This window comes from Leptonychotes weddellii, chromosome 14 (genome assembly GCF_054177405.1).
Source record: "Leptonychotes weddellii isolate Sample4059 chromosome 14, ASM5417740v2, whole genome shotgun sequence".
In the NCBI taxonomy this organism is placed as follows: Eukaryota; Metazoa; Chordata; class Mammalia; order Carnivora; family Phocidae; genus Leptonychotes; species Leptonychotes weddellii.
In genome coordinates this window covers 70,881,965-70,900,987 of record NC_138382.1, presented here as the reverse complement: position 1 = coordinate 70,900,987, position 19,023 = coordinate 70,881,965, and the positions used below count along the sequence as shown (strand labels likewise).

At 49.3% G+C, this 19,023-nt stretch overlaps 1 long non-coding RNA gene across 1 annotated transcript; it reads left to right on the top strand.

The window, feature by feature from the left end:
• Positions 1 to 7,360: 7,360 nt before the first annotated feature.
• Positions 7,361 to 16,790, top strand: LOC145717123 (uncharacterized). Its single transcript, XR_014140155.1, has 2 exons — positions 7,361 to 7,475; positions 12,987 to 16,790. It is a non-coding gene; the product is annotated as an uncharacterized LOC145717123 (long non-coding RNA).
• Positions 16,791 to 19,023: the final 2,233 nt, after the last annotated feature.

The window sequence follows — 19,023 nt, the reverse complement described above, 5'->3', positions numbered from 1 at the left end:
CAGCCAGGCGCCCCACTTTTCCTTTTTTAAACAGCACCTGACCCCCCCCCCCACCTTCTGGGTGGGGAATGGTAGGAGTCTGGTCCAAGACTGAGCCTTGGTCCCTAGCATGTGCTGGGCACATAGTATGCGCTCATTAAACGCTGACCGCCTCACTCCCCTGTTCACGTTTGCCCGTATTTGTCCCCCACAAACTCCTTGCCCCACCTTCCTTGCTCACCATACACTCGTTGGCACCCAAGAGGGAGATGCGAAGTCCGGGACGACACTGCGTGTCCCTCCTCCGCGAAGGGCCAGTGGGGAAATCCCTCCTAGGCTGATGGGCCAGGACAAGCGCCCCCCCGCCCCCCGCACTTCACCCGCGCTGATCCCTTCCCTATTCAGAGCCGAGCTCCTCACCTGCTGCGTCTGGCCTGGCGCCTACGGCCGGCTCACCCGCTGCGAAGTGTCTCAGGAACGAGGTCCCGCGGCTGCATCTCTGCGCTAGCTCTGCGCGTCGCACGGAAACCCGCGGGGGCGGGGCGGGGCCGGGGCGGGACTAGGAGACCCCGCCCCTCGGCCCCAGCCGCTTAGAGTCAGGGACCCCGCCCTCCTGCGCGCGCCGGACTGGCCAGGCGCCCGAGCGGTGGCAGCGCACGCACGTGGGGTGCCCCCGCCGGGAGTTCCTCAGTTCCTGGACCGGACCTGCTATGCTTCTCCCTACGACTCGCAGGTGAAGTCACTCGATTAGAAGGGGCCACCTTGTGAGGCTTGGATTCCAAATAAACTTGGACTTCCCCAACTCCACCTCCGCCTGGACGGTGGGAAAGGAAGGAGCATTCAGTACCCGGAGCTGGCCCCCCCCCCCACAGGCCTTCTCTCCTTTACCTTTAACCCACTGTGAGGAGGGGCCGTCATACCCATTTTCCAGATAAGGACTGAGGGCTCTCTCCAAATTAGGCAGCCAGTGAGGGGCAGAGCCCAGCCTTGAATCTGGGTCTTTGGGTCTTCATCCAGGACATTCGAAAGGTAAGGGCAAGGTGGGCCGGGGAGGCCCTCTGTGTGTGAGGTGGGGGTGAATTAAACTGAAAAGGTTTTGGCCCCTGAGGGCAGAGCCTGGGCCTGGTGGTGGGGCCGGGAGCAGAGGGAGGCTAAGCGGAAGGGAAAGGGGACGCAGAGGCGGAGCTCCCAGTAGGAGGGGTCTGCGGCTGGGACTGGAGGCACTCTTTTTTTTTTTTTTTTTTAAATATTTTATTTATTTATTTGACAGAGAGAGAGCAGAAGCAGGGGGAGCGGCAGGCAGAGGGAGAGGGAGAAGCAGGCTCCTAGCTGAGCAAGGAGTCCCACGCGGGGCTCGATCCCAGGACCCTGGGACCAGGGCCCAAGCCGAAGGCAGACGCTTGACCGACTGAGCCACCCAGGCGCCCCTGGAGGCACTCTCTTGCCTCCCTAGCGGGGCTTCCTGCTTGGGAGGGAGGTCAGGCAGATCCAAGTTCATCTTGACTGACTCAAGGGACGTTGGCTAATTTCTCTGAGCCTCAGTTTCCCCATCTGTAACACGTGGATAATAGCACACAAGTCAAGGGGCTGCTGTGTGATTTTTTTTTTTTTTTAAAGATTTTATTTATTTATTTGACAGAGAGAGACACAGTGAGAGCAGGATTACAAGCAGGGGGAGAGGGAGAAACAGGCTTCCCGCGGAGCAGGGAGCCTGATGCGGGGCTCGATCCCAGGACCCCGGGATCATGACCTGAGCCGAAGGCAGACGCTTAACGACTGAGCCACCCAGGCGCCCCTTGTACCAGGCGTATAGTACGTTTATCATTCTTGTCAAAACTTCCCTTATAGGGCGCCTGGGTGGCTCAGTTGGTTAAGCGACTGCCTTTGGTTCAGGTCATGATCCTGGAGTCCCAGGACGGGTCCGCATGGGGCTCCCTGCTCAGTGGGGAGTCTGCTTCTCCCTCTGACCCTCCCCCCTCTTGTGCTCTCTCTCTCATTCTCTCTCTCAAATAAATAAATAAAATCTTAAAAAAAAAAAAAACGAAAAACTTCGCTTACAGTTGTTCCAATAGCTTGCTGGCAACACAATGGTTTATGGGGGGTTTTCCCCAATTTTTTTTCTTTTTAAAGATTTTATTCATTTATTTGACACACACAGAGAGATAGTGAGAGCAGGAACACAAGCAGGGGGAGCGGGAGAGGGAGAAGCAGGCTTCCTACGGAGTGGGGAGCCAGAACCCTGGGATCATGACCCTAGCCGAAGGCAGATGCTTAACGACTGAGCCACCCAGGTGCCCCCCAATTTTTTCTATTGTAGTAAAATACATAGAACAAAGTTTACCATCTTATGATGGTTTTTATTTTTATTTTTTAAATATTTATTTATTTGAGGGAGAGAGCATGAGAGAGCTTGGTGGGGGGCAGGAAGCAGGCTCCCTGCTGAGTTTGATCCCAGGACTCTGGGATCTCTACCTGAGGGCAGGCAGACGTTTTACCCACTGAGCCACCCAGCCGCCCCATATAATGGTTTATTTTTAAAAGAAAAGGGAAGGGAATCAAACTGGTTGTTATATTGGTGTTCAGGGTGCTCTTCTAGCTTTCCCCAGGTTTGAGAATTTGCAAAATGAAATTGGGAGATAGGAGGTCCCCATTGGAGCAGAGTTCTGAGCATTTCCCAGGTTCCTGGGCCTACAGAATGTCTGCAGGACTTGGCTGTCCTTTGTCTTTGTGGCCCACCCACACCCTGCCTAGGATGGAGCCCTTGCTGCCTGGCCCTGGTGGGCCCTCCCACGTTTGCTCTCATTCAAGACAGGGACACTTGAGGGTCCCATTTTTACATATGTGCTAACTGAGCCCAGAGAGAACACAGGGCTCCACACAGCAAGGAAGAGGTGAACCCCAGGTCTGCCTCTTTCTCTCTGTGGGTGGGGTGGATCTACCCCAATTCTCCTAGCCTCCTTTGTATGCCTCACCTTCCCGTCCCAACCCCAATCTCTCCCCTGTCGCCTGAGTTACAACCTTCCCAGCCTTGGTAACACCCCTGCCTGGGGGCTCAGGGCCAACTCCCTTCCTTCAGTGGGGTCACATTTCCTAAGAGTCACTCCTGGAGATGGCTAAGTACGGGGCTAGGGGGGTGGGGAGGTGTTGGGGGGGCCTCCATGGACCCTCAGCTGTTTGGGCCCTGTTCTAGCCTAATCTCTCCGCCCCAGAGCCTGGGTATTGTCCAACTGGCAGCCTAGAGCCATTCATCGTGCCTGTGGCGGTGGTTCTGACAGGCCTCTTGTGTCCCTAGATGGGCCTGGAGGCTGTGAGTGAGTGATAGCCATCGGGGTCGCTGGGCTCGTTGTCTGTGTAGATGGGGTGGGGAGCCAGGGCGGCAGCCAGGGGTGTGCTTATCCTGGGGCCTGGCCCTGCCCTGTCCACTCAGCTAAGTTGTCCATAGTGCAAGCATAGGAATTTTGGAAGGAAGAGTTGGCCACTGGGACATTGTCACTTTGGGGTTGCCACAGACCCAACAGAATTGGAACTTGGCCATCAACCAACGTTTCTGTGACCTGGGCAAGTCTCTGTACCCTGTGTCTTCTCACACAGAAGGTAGGGAATCACCCGCTCTTCTCAGGGACATAAAGGGTGGCTGGGAGGGGAGATGTGTGAGTATCAGGGTTGGGGGAGCCCCACACCCTGACCCAGTTGTCAGTTTTCTCTGGTGGTGACTGGCTCCTGCTCGGTAGATAAGAGTCCCTTTCCCTACTCCCACCCCTGCATACCTTGATTCCGGAGACACTGGATGTGCCCGGAACCAGCCTGCCTCCCCTCTTGCCCACTCCAGCCCCTTCTCCACTCAGCAGACAGAATGAGCTCTGTGAAATTGCCATCTGCTCTTGTCCCTCCCCTGCTCAAAACCTTTCTGTGGCTCCCTGGTGCTCCAGGAAAGTCCAAGGTCCGCATGTGGCTAACACGATCCTTCTCTGTCCCCTGTCCTCCCTCACTGTGCCTCTTCCCCATCACACTCCGTAGCCCAGCCTATAGCCAGAGGGAACATCTGTCTGTTCACACCCCCTGGCCTTCACACATGCTGTTCCCTTTGCCTAGGAGTAGCCAGGAGCCCCCCTCTTCCAAGTCCTTTGTGGCTCATTTCTACTCATTTTTCAGGTCTCAGCTTAGACCTTCTAGGATGCCTTCCCTGCCCCCAACATTAAACTGTTTCAGGAACCCCAGATCCCTATAAATGCTGGGGAACTGTCTGCCTGTCCATTCCTCCTCGCCACCGCCCCTTCCCCTCCCCATCCCCCGCCACCCCCCAGCGCCAGGGACAGGGCCTGACAGAGTGAGCATTTGCATTTGTTGAAGGACTGACAGAATGATCTAACAGATCTAGGCACATGCAGACAGACACTTGTGACTCTAAGGTTGGGGTGTGTGTGCCTGGGGGGTTGGTATGTGGGGCTCTGGAAAGAGGATTCTGCTTAGTGGACCCCACACCTGCCACCCACACCACTGATTATGGCCACAGGAGAGAGAAGCAACTACTTGTGCCAAGCTGATTCCAGCCCCTCTCACTCCTCCTATTCCTCTCCCCACCTATCCCCACCTGTCTCCACCTGTCACTGGGGCAGCTCCAGAAGCCAGAGGTAGCTGATGTAGAGGCCTTGAGCTGGGAGTCAAGGCCAGTCCCACCCTCCATTCCAGGCCCCTCTCTGTGACCAACAAGCATAGGGACCCAAATGACCATGTCTGTGCTCTTGGTCTTGGTTCCCCTCTTGGGTAAAGTTTGGCTTCTTACCCCAGTTTAGAGAGAATGGTCATGCCTATCTGTGGCATGCCTGGCCTGGAGCCTTGCACACAGCAGGTGCTCAATAAATACCTATTTGTATTAGGGGAAACCAAGAACCAGAGAGGGAAGTGACCTGTGGTCACATAGCAAATCCATGGCATAGCTTAAACCTCCACTTTCCTTACGCAGCACCCCCCCCCACCATTGCTTTTCTCCAAGCTTAAAAATACTTTTGCCTCCATCTGACATGACAATGAGTGCTAGCAGGTGCAGAGTTTCTTTTGGGGGGTGATGAAGTGTTCTAAAATTGATTGTGGTGATGGTTGCACCATTGTGTGAATGTCCTAAAAAACATTAAGTTGTGTACTTTAAATGAGTGAGTTGCATGGAATGTGAATTACATTCCAGTAAACCGTTATTTTAAAAAATAACTGTAGTGTGCAAGAAAAAGTGCCAGACAGAAGAACTGCCTCTTAGTAGCTGCACGGACTTTTGAGCCCAGTTCCCTTGCTCTGTGACTTGGATCCTATTCCCCACTCTGCCTTCCTCCCAGGAATTTGTAGGATCAAATGAAAAAGTAGAAGTTGTAATATTCCCAGAGTTGATACTGGTATCAACAGTATGGCCATTTCTATAAAAATGAATCTCTCACTCTCAAAAATGACTGGATAAAGAAAGGAACAAATACTTTACAAAAGAGGAAAAACAAAGTGAAAAATACATGGGGAAAAACGTTCCTCCTCAATGTTAATCAAAGGAGTGAAAACAAAAGCAACTTTAAGGTATCATTTTAAAATGGTAAAACTCTGTGCTGGCACAGTTGTGGTGAAATTGATACATCCAAGTACTGTTTCACCGTGTAGAATAGCACAATCCTCTTGGAAATCAAGAGAGTGATATATTAAGAGCACCAAAGGGGCGCCGAGGTGGCATAGTTAAGTGTCTGTCTCTTGGTTTCGGCTCGTCGTGATCTCAGGGTCTTGGGATCAAGCCCCCTGTCAGGCTCTGTGCCCAGTGCGGAGTCTGCTTAAGATTCTCTCTCCAGGGCGCCTGGGTGGCTGAGTTGGTTAAGCATCTGCTTTCAGCTCAGTTCATGATATCGGGGTCCTGGGATTGAGCCCCACGTTGGGCTCTCTGCTCAGCGGGGAGCCTGCTTCTCCTTCTCCCTCTGCTGCTCCCCCTTCTTGTACTCTCTCTCTCTGTCAAATAAAGAAATAAAATCTTAAAAATCAATCAATCAATCAATCATGGGGATGTAATGTACAGCATGGCGACTCTAATTAATAATACTGTAGTGCATGTTTGAAAGTTGCTGAGAGAATAGATCTTAAAAGTTCTCAACATAAGAAAAGAAATTCCTGTATGTATGGTGTGATGAATGTTAACTAGACTTATGGTGGTGATCATTTTGCAATCTAGACAAATATTTAATCACTATGCTGTACACCTAAAACTAATATGTTTTTAAAAAAAGAAAGAAAAAAGTAGGAAGCAAAAATGGTGTCATATAATTGTAACTAAGTACAACTCTATGTAGACTGGTAAATATTGCTGGTGACTGACATAGCATTTGTGTCCTTCTCCTTTGTTTTCAAAATGTTCTTTCTCAGCTTTGCAGCTGTGGGTAGTCATGTTACCACTAAGATGTAAACCAAAGTCTTCTGGCAGAATTCAGAGAAATATTTTGCTTTTTCTGATAAAAGAGAGTGTTAATGTTTTCACCATTCTCTCCTCCTAATCTTTTTTTAAAAATCTCTTCTGTCTTGAATGCAGCTGAGGTGCCTGGAGCTGCAGCAGCGATCTTGTGACCATGAGGATGAAAGCATGTCAGAAGGCAATCTATTAAGGATGATAGGAACAGCAAGATTGAAATACTATGGTTCCATGACATTATTGTGCTGCCTCCCAACCTAGAGACCACCTACTGCCAGTCTTTTGTTACATAAGGAAAATAAACCCCTATTTATTTAAAGCGCTGTTGTTGTTAGCTGCAGCTGAGAGCATTCTCAACTGGTACATGGACAAAGACATGAAAATACACTGGATGGCATACAAGATTTGGAGGTAGACAAACGGATTCATTTCTCCCACTCTGTTAGTGTATCTGTGATCTCAGGCAAAGCCACTTCACCTCTGAGCCTCAATTTCCTCAGCAATAAAATGGAGCTAATGACACCCACCTGTTGGTGTCATTCTAGCCTTGAAAATTTTTTTTTTAAGATTTTATTTATTTATTTGAGAGAGAGAATGAGATAGAGAGAGCATGGGCGGGGAGGGTCAGAGGGAGAAGCAGACTCTCCGCTGAGCGGGGAGCCCGATGCGGGACTCGATCCCGGGACTCCAGGATCATGACCCGAGCCGAAGGCAGTCGCTTAACCAACTGAGCCACCCAGGCGCCCTAGCCTTGAAATTTTTAAGGCTAGAATGACATGGCAGATTTGGAAGTGCTTAGTGAACAGCAAAGACAAATTTGGGTTTAGTCTTATCAAACTAAAAGTCTGAACTATTGCAAAAACAATAAATGAGCTATTGTGTTAGGAAGGGGAATTGGTCATGAATTTTTTCTTTTTCTTTCTTTATTAGTATTATCTTTTTTGTTCCAGGTATTCTTCAAGGCTGCTCTGGCTCGCTCTCTGTCTTCCGGGCAGTGACCCCCACCTTGGAGTGGAAGGGTCTGGACCTGAGACAGAGGGCTGTATTCCAGTCCTGTGTGAAGGTGGCGGTAGGTGGAGCTCGAGGCTCATGGCAGAGCTGGGCCAGGGCGCTGGGCTCTTCACCTGGTCCTGGCAGGCGGGCGGGCACTGGGGAGGCTCAGCATCAGCGGCTGTGACTTGAGGTAAAAATAATCAGGGAAGGACAGCTGCTTCCTTGTCAGCAACCAAGAGGGAAATAAAGCTCATGTCCCCTCCAGCGAAAACCTGCTCTCCAGGTCCCCTGGCTCCTGCCGCAAACTGCTTGGCGTCTGTATGCCAAGCCAATTTGAACGCCTGCGACTCACCCCAGAGAGGGCTTATTTTAACTTCATCAAGCGCAGAGAAAAACATCCAGACTGGAGTAAATGGGAGGAAGGAGCAGCTGCTTGGGGGCCCAGGCTGGGAATGGGGTCCAGGGCTTCTGCCCTTCTTGTGGTTGGACTTGGGGTCCCCTCCTCCTAATCTGGTTCAACAATTGCCCATGTGGTTAATTCAGCCAACGCTCGGTGAGTAGCATCTAGTGGGTGTTCCCTGAAATCAAGGGGGTAAGTTAACACCTTGGCCCCGCTCAGAAGTTCCTCTCTGATGTCCTCAGCCTCCTCTCTTGTTCCCTTTCTTCTCCAGCACCCCCTCTGGGGCTGTGCCAGGCTTTTCATGAAGGCCCAGACGCGTGTTCTCTCACACCTTCATGCCTTTGCATGCCACGCCTTCCCCCTGAACTGCCTTTCCTGTTTCTTTGCCTGGTGGATGTCCACAAGTTCTAGAGAGTTCCTAGGCATTCCTCAAGACTCAGCTCAGTATCACTGGCTGCTTCCCCACCCCTCCAGGCAGATCGAGTTGTCCTGTGGGTCCCCGCAGGATTTTGTTCGTTCTTCTGTTTTAACAAGGGACTGGGATGTCTTCCCGCCTTCCTTCCTTCCCCATCTATCCCTCTCTCCTTCCCTGTTTCCAACAAACACACTGAGCCTGTCCTCTCCACCAGGCCCTGTGCTGGCTGCTTGGGGCAGATGCGAATCCCTGCCCTCAAGTGGCGTCCGTGCGGGTGGTTGTCAGCATGACGAGAGGTGATTCGTGGGCCGTGTTGCTGGCTGCGCAGAAACAGCAACCTCCCGATGACAAAGAATCGCATTTGTTTGTGTCTCTTTTTTCCCTCCTTTGTTGTTGTTGTTGTTGTTTTTAAATCAAGGGACGAGCACAGGAGACATTGCTGACTTCCACTGCAATTACTGGAGACTCACATTTTTAGTGTATTCATTTTTCTAAATTTTAAATGGTAATACATATCAAATAAACAGTAAATTAAATTTAAAAAATTGAGCTAATAATAAAAGCAATTTTAAAATTAAGGTTTACTTTTTCCTGGCTCAGTCTTGAAGGCCTGCCTCCCCAGGGGGGCATTTATTCAGCCTGTGCAGTTAGGTTAGGTTAGGAGCAGAGTGTCCTGGGCTCCGCCGGGATGAAGAGCCTGCGTCCTGCTGCGTCCCTGCTCTGGGGTAGGACCCCGGGGGTTGTTGACCTGTGACCCCCATGGCCAAGCCTGGGGGGGAGTCAGCCGTGCAGGGACCGGGCTCTGGGCTGGATAGAGGTGGTCTATTTTTGCATGTTTGGTAATTTGGAATATCTGGAAGATTAATTATTTCTTAGGCCTCATTGGAATGTTCTGGCATCCAGGAGAGTATGTCAGTACATCCCAGGCTCAGTCTTTGTGGGGCCTGGCGGGGGAGGGCGTATGTGCAGATAACGGGTGGGGAAGGTGGGTGCTGCTGAGGTAGGCCCTTTTGGAGGATAGGTAGATGGGGTGAGAGGCAGAAGATGGGATCCTAGGTGTGTGAGGAGTTGGCAGGGAGGGAGAGACGACAAGCCAGGAGATAGAAATGAGAGAATTGGTGTGGTGGCTCAGAGAGGTAAAGGAACTCACCCAAGGCCACACAGCTGGAGGGGGCTTTGACCTCAGCTCTGTCTGACTCCAATACTCACACTCATCTTCCATGAGTGACTGGCAGGGCTAGCTTGAGACGTGATCCCTGGGGTTGACCTTGGAGTCCTCCACACCTTTGTCTTCTTGACCCCACTCACAGTGGCCTCCAGATGGACCTCCTTGCAAGAGGTCGACTGACCCCAGTGGGTTCTTTCATGATCTCCACTGGATGGGGAAGCAGGTCTGTTAAGACAGAACTACTACAGAGTCGGGTGGAGAGTGCCCAGCCCGGGAGTCAGATGAACTGGGATGCCCTGCATGCTAGCTGTAGTGGGCACCCATCACTTCCCACATCTTTAGGGGAATCCTCCTTCCCCACCATTCATGTGATCCCTCACTGACTGCCTCTCCTCAAAAGCAAGCAACAAACCATACAAAACACACCAACAGTAGGGTCGGGCCATGGTTTGGCCATTTCTCTGGTCATGTGTGTATGTGACACCAGCTGTGCCATTCCGAGCTCTGCCTCAGATGTCTTGTGGAGTGAAGAGAGCAAGGGTCCTGGCTCTGGGGTTTCTGAGTAGGAACAATGTGAAATCAGAACTGCTTGTGGCCAGGTATCATGGGGTTAAGTTTAGCTGCATCTAACAAAAATTCTAAATAAAAGCAGTTTAAACATGCAAGGGTTTGTTTGTTTATCACGGAAGTCTGGTGGTGGCCCGTCCAGAGCTCATATTACTGGCATGGACACCCAGCCGCACCTCATGGCCCAAAATGGTTACCAGAGCTCCAGCCATTACACCCATGTTTTAGGCAACAAGGAGGAGGAAAGTGGGGAAGGGCAAGAAAGGTGCTCCTTCCAGCTGAGTCAGCTTGCCTTCCCTTAGGCAACCTTCCCCAAAGTGCCATAGAATACTTCCATTTACATATCACTGGTCACAAGGGAGAAATGTTATTTATCACCTGAGCATTTTACCATCCAAATAAAACCACGCTTTCATCTCTGCCACAGGCTGCATTTCCTGTCCTTTCTGTCCTCAGTGGGAGGGAATAAAACGGAGCCAAGAGGAGGGCACTCAGGAGATGGGAGACAGAAAGGAACAACCACACCGAGAGGGAGGGAGGAAGGGAGAGAAAGATAGTGCGAGAGGTAGAGAGGCAGAGGGGGATGAGGACCTCACTGAGCCCCATCCCCGGCCTTCCCAGCCTCCTGCATCAAAACCTGCTCTTCTTTTTCTCGAGTCAGGTCGAACCGAGTTTCTGTCTCTTGTAACTGGAAGAGTATGCTGACCTTGAGCAAGGATTGACCTTTTTGGAGCCTTGATTTCTTTCTTCTGAGAAATGGGGATCCTATTGCCCACCAGGTGGAGCTGTGACAGGGACACGAGGTGACAACTAGCTGCCAGGCGACCGCTGCGCAGGGAGCGCTGCCCAAGCAGCCTGGTGCCCTGGCGGACCTGCTGTTCCTCCTGGTACTTGCTCCTGTCCTGCTCCAGCAATTCTGCTCCACCATCGCGGGGGGTTTACGTGGAAACTGCCTCCTGTCTGACCCAGGGAGCTGGCCAGGCTCAGGTGACTTTTCTGGACACCTGAGTAGTGGGGTGAGGACTGGAGAAGCCAAAAACTGGAGAGAAGGGTGGGGCAGAGCTGGAGAAGTGCCAGGAGCAGAGACGCGGCCACGGGCACGTGGTTGTCTGAGCGCGGGTCAGACCCGGACGCCGGCAGTGTGGGGGGGCCAGCCCACCGGGAACCCATTTTCAGGTTGGACACTGCGGTCGACCTGTTCCAGGCCCCTTTTCCGCTCCTTCTGGGAACAGCACCTGAGTTTTGGGGAGCCCCTTTCCATGGTTAGCCCCTGTGGTGTTGGGAGGGGCTGACCCCCTCCATTCTCCACGGGTGGTATTTGTTTTCTGTTGCTGCCACAGCAGATTACACTGATGTAGCAGCTCAAAACCACACCAGTCCGCGACCTCACAGTTCTGTAGGTCAGAAGTCTAGGTTGGCTCAACGGGCTCCTCTGCCTAGGCCAAAATCAAGGTGTTGGCTGGGCTGCATGTTTTTCTGGAGGTTCTGTGGGTCAATCACTTGCAAGCCCATTCAGAGTGTTGGCCAGATTCTGTTCCTGTGGTTGTGGGACTGAGGTCCCCATTTCCTTGCTGGCTGTCTTCAGAGGCTGGGCTTTGTCCTAGCAGCTGGCCACTGTCCTTATGCTTCTCACGTGGCCCCTCCAGCAAAGCAGGGCAAGTCCCTCTCCTGCTTCATGTCTTGCCAACTTCCCTTTCCTTGTCTTCCTCTTCTGCCTTCCTCTTCGGTCCCATCTCCTTTCTGCTGTTTCTTCTTTCCTCTTCTGCTTTTAAGATCTTCTGTGGTTACATTGGGCCACCTGGATAATCCAGTGTGATCTTATTTTAAGGTTAGCCAATTAATGACCTTAATTACATCTGCAAAGTCTACATATCAGGGTAACAGAACCAACTGGAGATATGTATATGTATAATATGGAGAGAAAGAGACAGAAGGACACATTTTTTTTTTTTAAGGAGTTGGCTTGTAGAGGATTATAGAGGCTTGGTAAGTCCAAGATCTGCAGGGTAGGCTGGCAGGCTGGAGACCCAAGAAAGAGTCATAATTCAAGTCCAAAGGAAGTCTACTCGCAGAATTCCTTCTTGCTTTGAGGAGGTCAGTCTTTTGTTCTATTAAGCCCTTCGCCTGATTTGACGAGGCCCACCCACATTACAGAGGGAAATCTGCTTTATTCGAAGTCCACTGCTTTAAATGTGAATCACATCCCACAACACCTTTATAAAAACATCCCAAATAATGTTTTACCCAACATCTGGGTAAAAGTTGACACATAAAATTACTATCATGTAACAAGTAGTACCTAGGGTAGTGCTTAGTTGAATAACCAACAATGGAAATCAGGTGCGGGGGGCGGGGATCTTTAGAATTCTGCCTCCCACAGGTGGACAAATAACCTAGGTTCATCCAGTCAGAGTATTATTCCATGTCCCTGGCCAAGGAGATTCACTGTAGAATGGACACATGACCCAGGTTAATCCCTGGGTCTTCTATGAGAACTGCTGGGAGAGTCATGCTCTTCCAAGTGGGGCAGCCAGCCTGGGAGAATGGTGCTCATCTCTGCCATACTTTAGGGAAAAGTCAAGTGAAAGCAAAGCCAAGCAAGTGGAGAGCAAAACCAAGAGCAGGAAAGAATTCTTGAGGCCATCTTTGTCTACTGAATCCTGTTGTCTCTGAAGTCAGCACTGATCAGTTTTGCTAAAAACCAATTCTCCAAAGCCAGTTCCCCACAAATCAATTAACAAATGATTCCATCGCTAAAGAAATGGGCAATTTGACAAATGAATCAAATGTATCCGTTAAACAAAAATTATTTCTTTTGGGGCGCTTGGGTGACTGTCATTTAAGCATCTGCCTTCGGCTTGGGTCATGATCCCGGGGTCCTGGGGTCGGGCCCCACGTTGGGCTCCCTGCTCAGTGGAGAGCCTGCTTCTCCCTCTCCCTCTGCCCCTCCCCCACACTCATGCTCTCTCTCTCGCTCCCTCGTTCTATCTCAGGTAAATAAATAAAATCTTTTTTAAAAATTATTTCTTTTAACTAGGGCTTAGAAGCAAGTCCATGACCTCCGTAGCAGAGAATTAGCTCCTGCAACCTGCTGGACCCTAGTGGAGACTGAGCACCTGACCATGGGACATCCAGTAACTATGGGATTGAGCTACGCGTCATGAGCTGGTATCTCTGTTCCTCCAAGTCATAAGGTCAGTTGGGTGCAGGAACACCTCATCACATATGAAAATAGTACATTGGTGTTTGGGCCCAACCTGGTCCAGAGGACTGAGTTCTATGACTTTGAGGCCCAGGCCTGGATGTCACCAGGTCTGCTGTAGATACCTCTTCCTCTCCTCTCCCTTCAGGCCTCAAATCCCAGCCTCCTGCCTCCCTCTTATAAGGACCCTGTGAATACCCTGGACCCACCTGGATAATCCAGGATAATCTTCCCATTTCAAGATCCTTAACTTCATCACATCTGCAAAGTTCCTTTTACCATGTAAGGTGACCTCTTCACAGGTTCTGGGGGTTCGGGCGGTGGCAACTTTGTGGGGCTGTTACGGAGCCTACCACATTCATTCGTCAGTTTCACTCATCCCCCCAGGGGTTCATTGACTAGCCAGAGCGGTGCTGGAGAGGGTAAGAGCTCCTCACCAGGGAAAATCAGAGGCTACCGTGTCCTGCCCCAACCCCAGGTCCTCCAGCTGCAGCTCCTTTCCACTTGATCTCGAGGCTTGGCCACGGCCCTACTTTGGACATGGGCATACACCTGCAGGTCACGGGGCTCGTGCCTCTCTCGGTTGGAGACTGAAATAAACATAGTCTGCTTCCGATCCAGCAACACTCACAGAGCATCTGTTATGTGCCTGGCACTTCATTTGCTTTTGCCAATCTGTGGGCTGGGCTTCTTATGTCCTTTGTGGGCGTGGGAGACCCAGAGAAGCTTGCCCAAGGTCACACAGAGTGGAAAAGTAGCAGATTGGAAATGAGGTCTGGGGGACTCAGGGGCTGCCTCCTCTGTCTTCAGGAAGCTATAGATGGGCCTCAAGGATGGCAGCTTCTCCTTCCCTGGGCCCCCAAATTTAGAGTTCTAGCTCAGTTCCCTCTGAGTTCAGCAGGAGTTGGCTGGTGGCCCTTGGGAACAGAAGACATTAGGTCTCCAGGGCTGGGGGCTCCCGCTGCCACCCGGCCCCCAAACCGCTGTCACCTTTTAATAGATTTCTCAGGGAGTGAGTAATTTGTTGCTGGTGCAGGCTTGGCATTCAGCAGGAAGTCCCTGCAGGGCTGGAAGGTCAACATGGAGCCCCTCAAAGGCGACCGCTGGAGGAGGATAGCGGGTCGGCGTTGCCCGCTCAGCACAGCTGTGCCGCCAATTACCGCCCGACCTGCTTCCTGCCGCAGACGTGCCCAGGGCCAGCGCTTTGAACGCTCGCAGGGAGGCCAGCTTCCAGTAAACAACCCAGGGCAGCGGGCAGATTGACAGCACAAATGCGGGAGGCCGGCCGGCCGGCCACTGGTGCCGCTCACCACTGCTGCTGGCAGATGGACAGGACCGCAGGCCCCCGGGGGTCCCCCCAGTCTGGGGCTCGGGGGGCCATCAGTATGTCCGAGCCTCACGGCTGGGTAGACAGGCCCCTGCCATGTCCAGGGGGACTTCAAGGTCATTGTTTCTGGGCCACCGAGATGACTTTTTCTGGGTGGGGAAATGAGCCTGGTCTGGGACCCCTTCCCTGGCCACCAGCCTGGGAGCGGGGATTTGGAGAAAGAACCTGCAGAGGGACAGCAGGGTCCTGCTTCTTTCCCTCTCCCAAGGAAAGCCTCAGAAATATTTGGGAGTGCAAAGTTGGGACTGCCAGCCTTTCTACCACCATTTTATTTGGCAGTTAAAAGAAAGGAGGTGGGCTCACGGCACGATTCCATCTATGTGAAGTTCTAGAAGGTGCGGGCATTAGGAAGTGATGGCCTCTATAAGGGATTGACTGGAAGTAGCACGAGGGAGCTTTCTGGGGGTGGTGGGAATGTTCCTAGCCTGGTTGGGGTGCTGGTTACACATTTATCAAAACCCACCCAGCTGTATCCTTCAAACCTAGTTATTTTACTGGAGGCACACCGCTCTTCCACAAGAAAAAAAGTAGGATAAAGAAGAAGAGGGGGATGCAGAGGCCTGGGGAGAACCTGGGGTTGTGTGCACGCACACCCTCCTGCATGCACACATTCCTCCCTAAAATCAGAGCATTAGTCCCACCTTTTCCTCAGTGAGGTTGCGAAAGAACACACAGGGTTTTCTTCATCTTTGTATTACAATGAATATCCTTCCATGTGCCAGAAAACAGAGAGGGACTTGAATTGGTGGGGAGCCAGTTGGGAGGGGCTCCAATGGCCAACTTTGGGACAATGGAAGATCAAAATGATGAATAACGTGAATAGATTATGACACAGAATTTAAAAGTCCTTGAATGTGAAAAAAAAAAAAAAAAGAATTTAAAAAAACAGAGGATACAGGATAAGGGAAAAGGATTCCTAACAGAAGAGCATCAACTAGGGGGACATCTGGGTGGCTCTGTCGGTTGAGCGGCCGACTCTTGGTTGCGGCTCAGGTCATGATATCAGGGTCCTGAGATGGAGCCCCGAGTCGGGCTCTGCGCTCGGTGGGGAGTCTGCTTCAGATTCTCTCTTTCTCTCTGCCCCTCCCCCTGCTCTCTCTCTTTTTCGAAAATGAATAAATAAATCTTAGAAAAAGAAGAGTGTCAACTAGGAAGTGATGGAAACAAAGTGGCTTCTCACAGTGAACATCGTAATAAGTGATTGGGGCAAAAATCATCAGCAGGTGCTAGCACCACTGGGAATAGGCTATACACTCAGTCTCGAAGAATGACCCACAAATGAACATTTTAATTATGTAGAGAAAATAATCGTTTTACAAATGGAGAAATCTGACAGACACCACTTTACCCAAATAGTTAAACTTAAGACCATTAATCTCGGGACAAGCCAGGATCTCCTGTGCCCTGAGAAAGGACACCATCACTTATGAGGAATTCCTGCCAGAAAACCTTCCAAAATCATCAGACAAGTCCACGCTGAAGAACATGAGAGACTGTTCCAGATTGAAGGGGCCAAAGAGTCACAGGGACCAATTCAATGGAGATCCCTGATTTGATCCAGATCACAAAAATCATAAAGGTGATATTGGGGATATTTGAATGTGTGGATTAATTTTAGATAATTATATTGCAAACTCATTAAATTATCTGAATGTGACAATGATATTATGGTTTTGTGTTTCTTCCTCCCCAACCTTATTAGGAAATCACTGACAAGTATAACTGTGTACATCTAAAGTGTACAGCATGATGATTTCATTTTATGTACAACAGGATGATTACGTACATCAAGAAAATTAACACACCCATCATCTCTCATAGTTAACATGTGCCCGTGTTCAGAATGCTTCTCACACTCTCTGCAACTTTCAAGTATACGAAAATGTCTACATATGTACCTCTCCCCAAGGAATAACTAGAATACTTAAGCTTGCAACTCATCAAGTATTTATACCCATTGACAGGGTGCCTAGTGCTGTTCTGGGTGCTAAAATAGAAGGAAAAGAAGACCTGCTCTCAGTCCCAAGGGACCCCGACCTCATAGCGGGACCACAGCTATATTTGCAGGCTCTAAGCCAATCCCCAGTCCCAGATGAGACTGGGGCCCCCAGCTATCCAAAGCTATCTGCTCTGTTGTGGAGGTTGAGACTAATCCGCTGGTCTCTAAACTTCTTAATTGCTTGCTCCTTTATCTACAATGTGACTTCCACTCGGGGAGAAATTACGAAAAATAAAAATCTAACTTGACAATACATCTAATATTCTCAAGGATGTGTTTTTTTTCTTCCAGTCTTATTGAGTTGTAATAACATATAACATTGTACCAGTTTAAGGTATATGACATAATGATTTGATATATGCATATATTGAGAAATGATTACCACAGTTCATTAACATCCATCACCTTATGTAGTCACAAATCTTTTTTAAAAAAAGATTTTATTTATTTATTTGACAGAGAGAGACACAGCGAGAGAGGGAACACAAACGGGGAGTGTGAGAGGGAGAGGCAGGCTTCCCGTGGAGCAGGGAGCCGGACGTGGGGCTTGATCCCAGGATCCTGGGATCATGACCTGAGCCGAAGGCAGACGCTTTAATGACTGAGCCACCCAGGCGCCCCCTTTTTTATCTTGTGATGAGAATTTTTTTTTAAGATTTTATTTATTTATTCATGAGAGACAGAGAGAGAGAGAGAAAGAGAGGGAGGCAGAGGGAGAAGCAGGCTCCCCAAGGGGCAGCGAGCCCAATGTGGGACTCGATCCCAGGACCCTGGGATCATGACCTGAGCCGAAGGCAGATGCTTAACCATCTGAGCCACCCAGGCACACCGTGATGAGAATTTTTAAGATTTACTCTCTAGACAGCTTTCAAATATAGAATACAGTACTGCTAACTATAGACACCATGCTGTATATTACATCCTCAGAACTTATTTATCTTTTTTTTGTAGTTGGCATACAATGTCATTAGTGTCAAATATTAGTTTTAGGTATGCAACCTATTGATTCGACAATTCTATACATTACTCAATGCTCACCAAGGTGCCGTAGCACCATCTGTCACTATACGATATTGTTACAATATTATTGACTCAGTTCTCTATGCTGGACTTTTCATCTCCATAATTTATTTATTTTATAACTGTAAGTTTGTATTTCTTAATCCCCATCACCTATTTAACCTATCCCCCCACACCCCTCCCCTCTGGCAACCACCATTTTGTTCTCTGTATTTAAGAGTCTGTTTTTTGTTTGTGTTTGTTTTGTTTTTTAGATTTCACATATAAGTGAAATCGTATGCTATTTGTCTTTCTTGTCTAACTTATTTCACTTAGCATAATGCCCTTTGGGTCCATCCGTGTTGTCATAAATGGCAAGATTTCATTCTTTTTTTTATGATGAGTAATATTCCATTGAATATATATACTACACCTTCTTTATCCATTCATCTACTGATGGACACTTGGGCTGCCTCTGTATCTTGGCTATTGTAAATAATGCTGCAATAACTATAGAGATGCATGTACCTTTTTGAATTAGTGTTTTCATTTTCTTCGGGTGAATACCCAGTAGTGGAATTACTGGGTCATATGGTATTTCTAGGTATTGTGGTTTTGTAGGAGAATGCTCATGTTTTTAGGAGAATCCTGCTGAAATATTTGGGGGACAATCAGTGTGTGATAACTTGACTGGCTCCTGGATCACAAAAATCATAATGGATGGGTCTCTTTTTAATTTTTAAAGATTTTAAAATAGTCTCTATTCCCAACATGGGGCTTGAACTCATGACCCCAAGATCAAGAGTCCCACGCTCTACTGATTGAACCAGTCAAGTGCCCTCATAATGGTTTCCCCCATAATGGGGAAATTTGAAAGTGGACTGAATATTTGATAGGAATACTGAATCCATACAATGGTGTTGTGATATGTAGGAGAATGTCCTTGTTTTGAGGAGATTCATGCTCTAGTATTTAGGGGTGGAACATTGTGTAAAATTGTGTAACTTTCAATTGATTCAGCAGAGAGAGAGACAGCGAGACAGAGAGAGGGAGGGAAGGTGGGAGAATGGTTCATTGTATTACTCTTGCAACTTTCTGAAGTTTTGAAAAACTTCAAGATAAAAGTTGGGGAAAAATAATGACTGTGTAGAGAATTAAAAAAAAAAATGTAGGAGGCACAAAGAGGAAAGTGAGAATGATCTGATATTCCAGTGAGGAACTATCACTATTAGTAATATGATTCTTTTTGAATATATAATATATGCATATATATTATAAATTTAGAACCACACACATTCTGCTCGCTTCTCTTTCTTCTGTCATTAAACATGCATTGAATGTAGGAAACAAACTGAGTGTTGTTGGAGTGGGGGGTGGGGTGGGAGGGATGGGGTGACTGGGTGATAGACACTGGGGAGGGTACGTGCTCTGTTAAGCACTGTGAATTGTGCAGGACTGTTGAATCTCAGATCTGTACCTCTGAGACA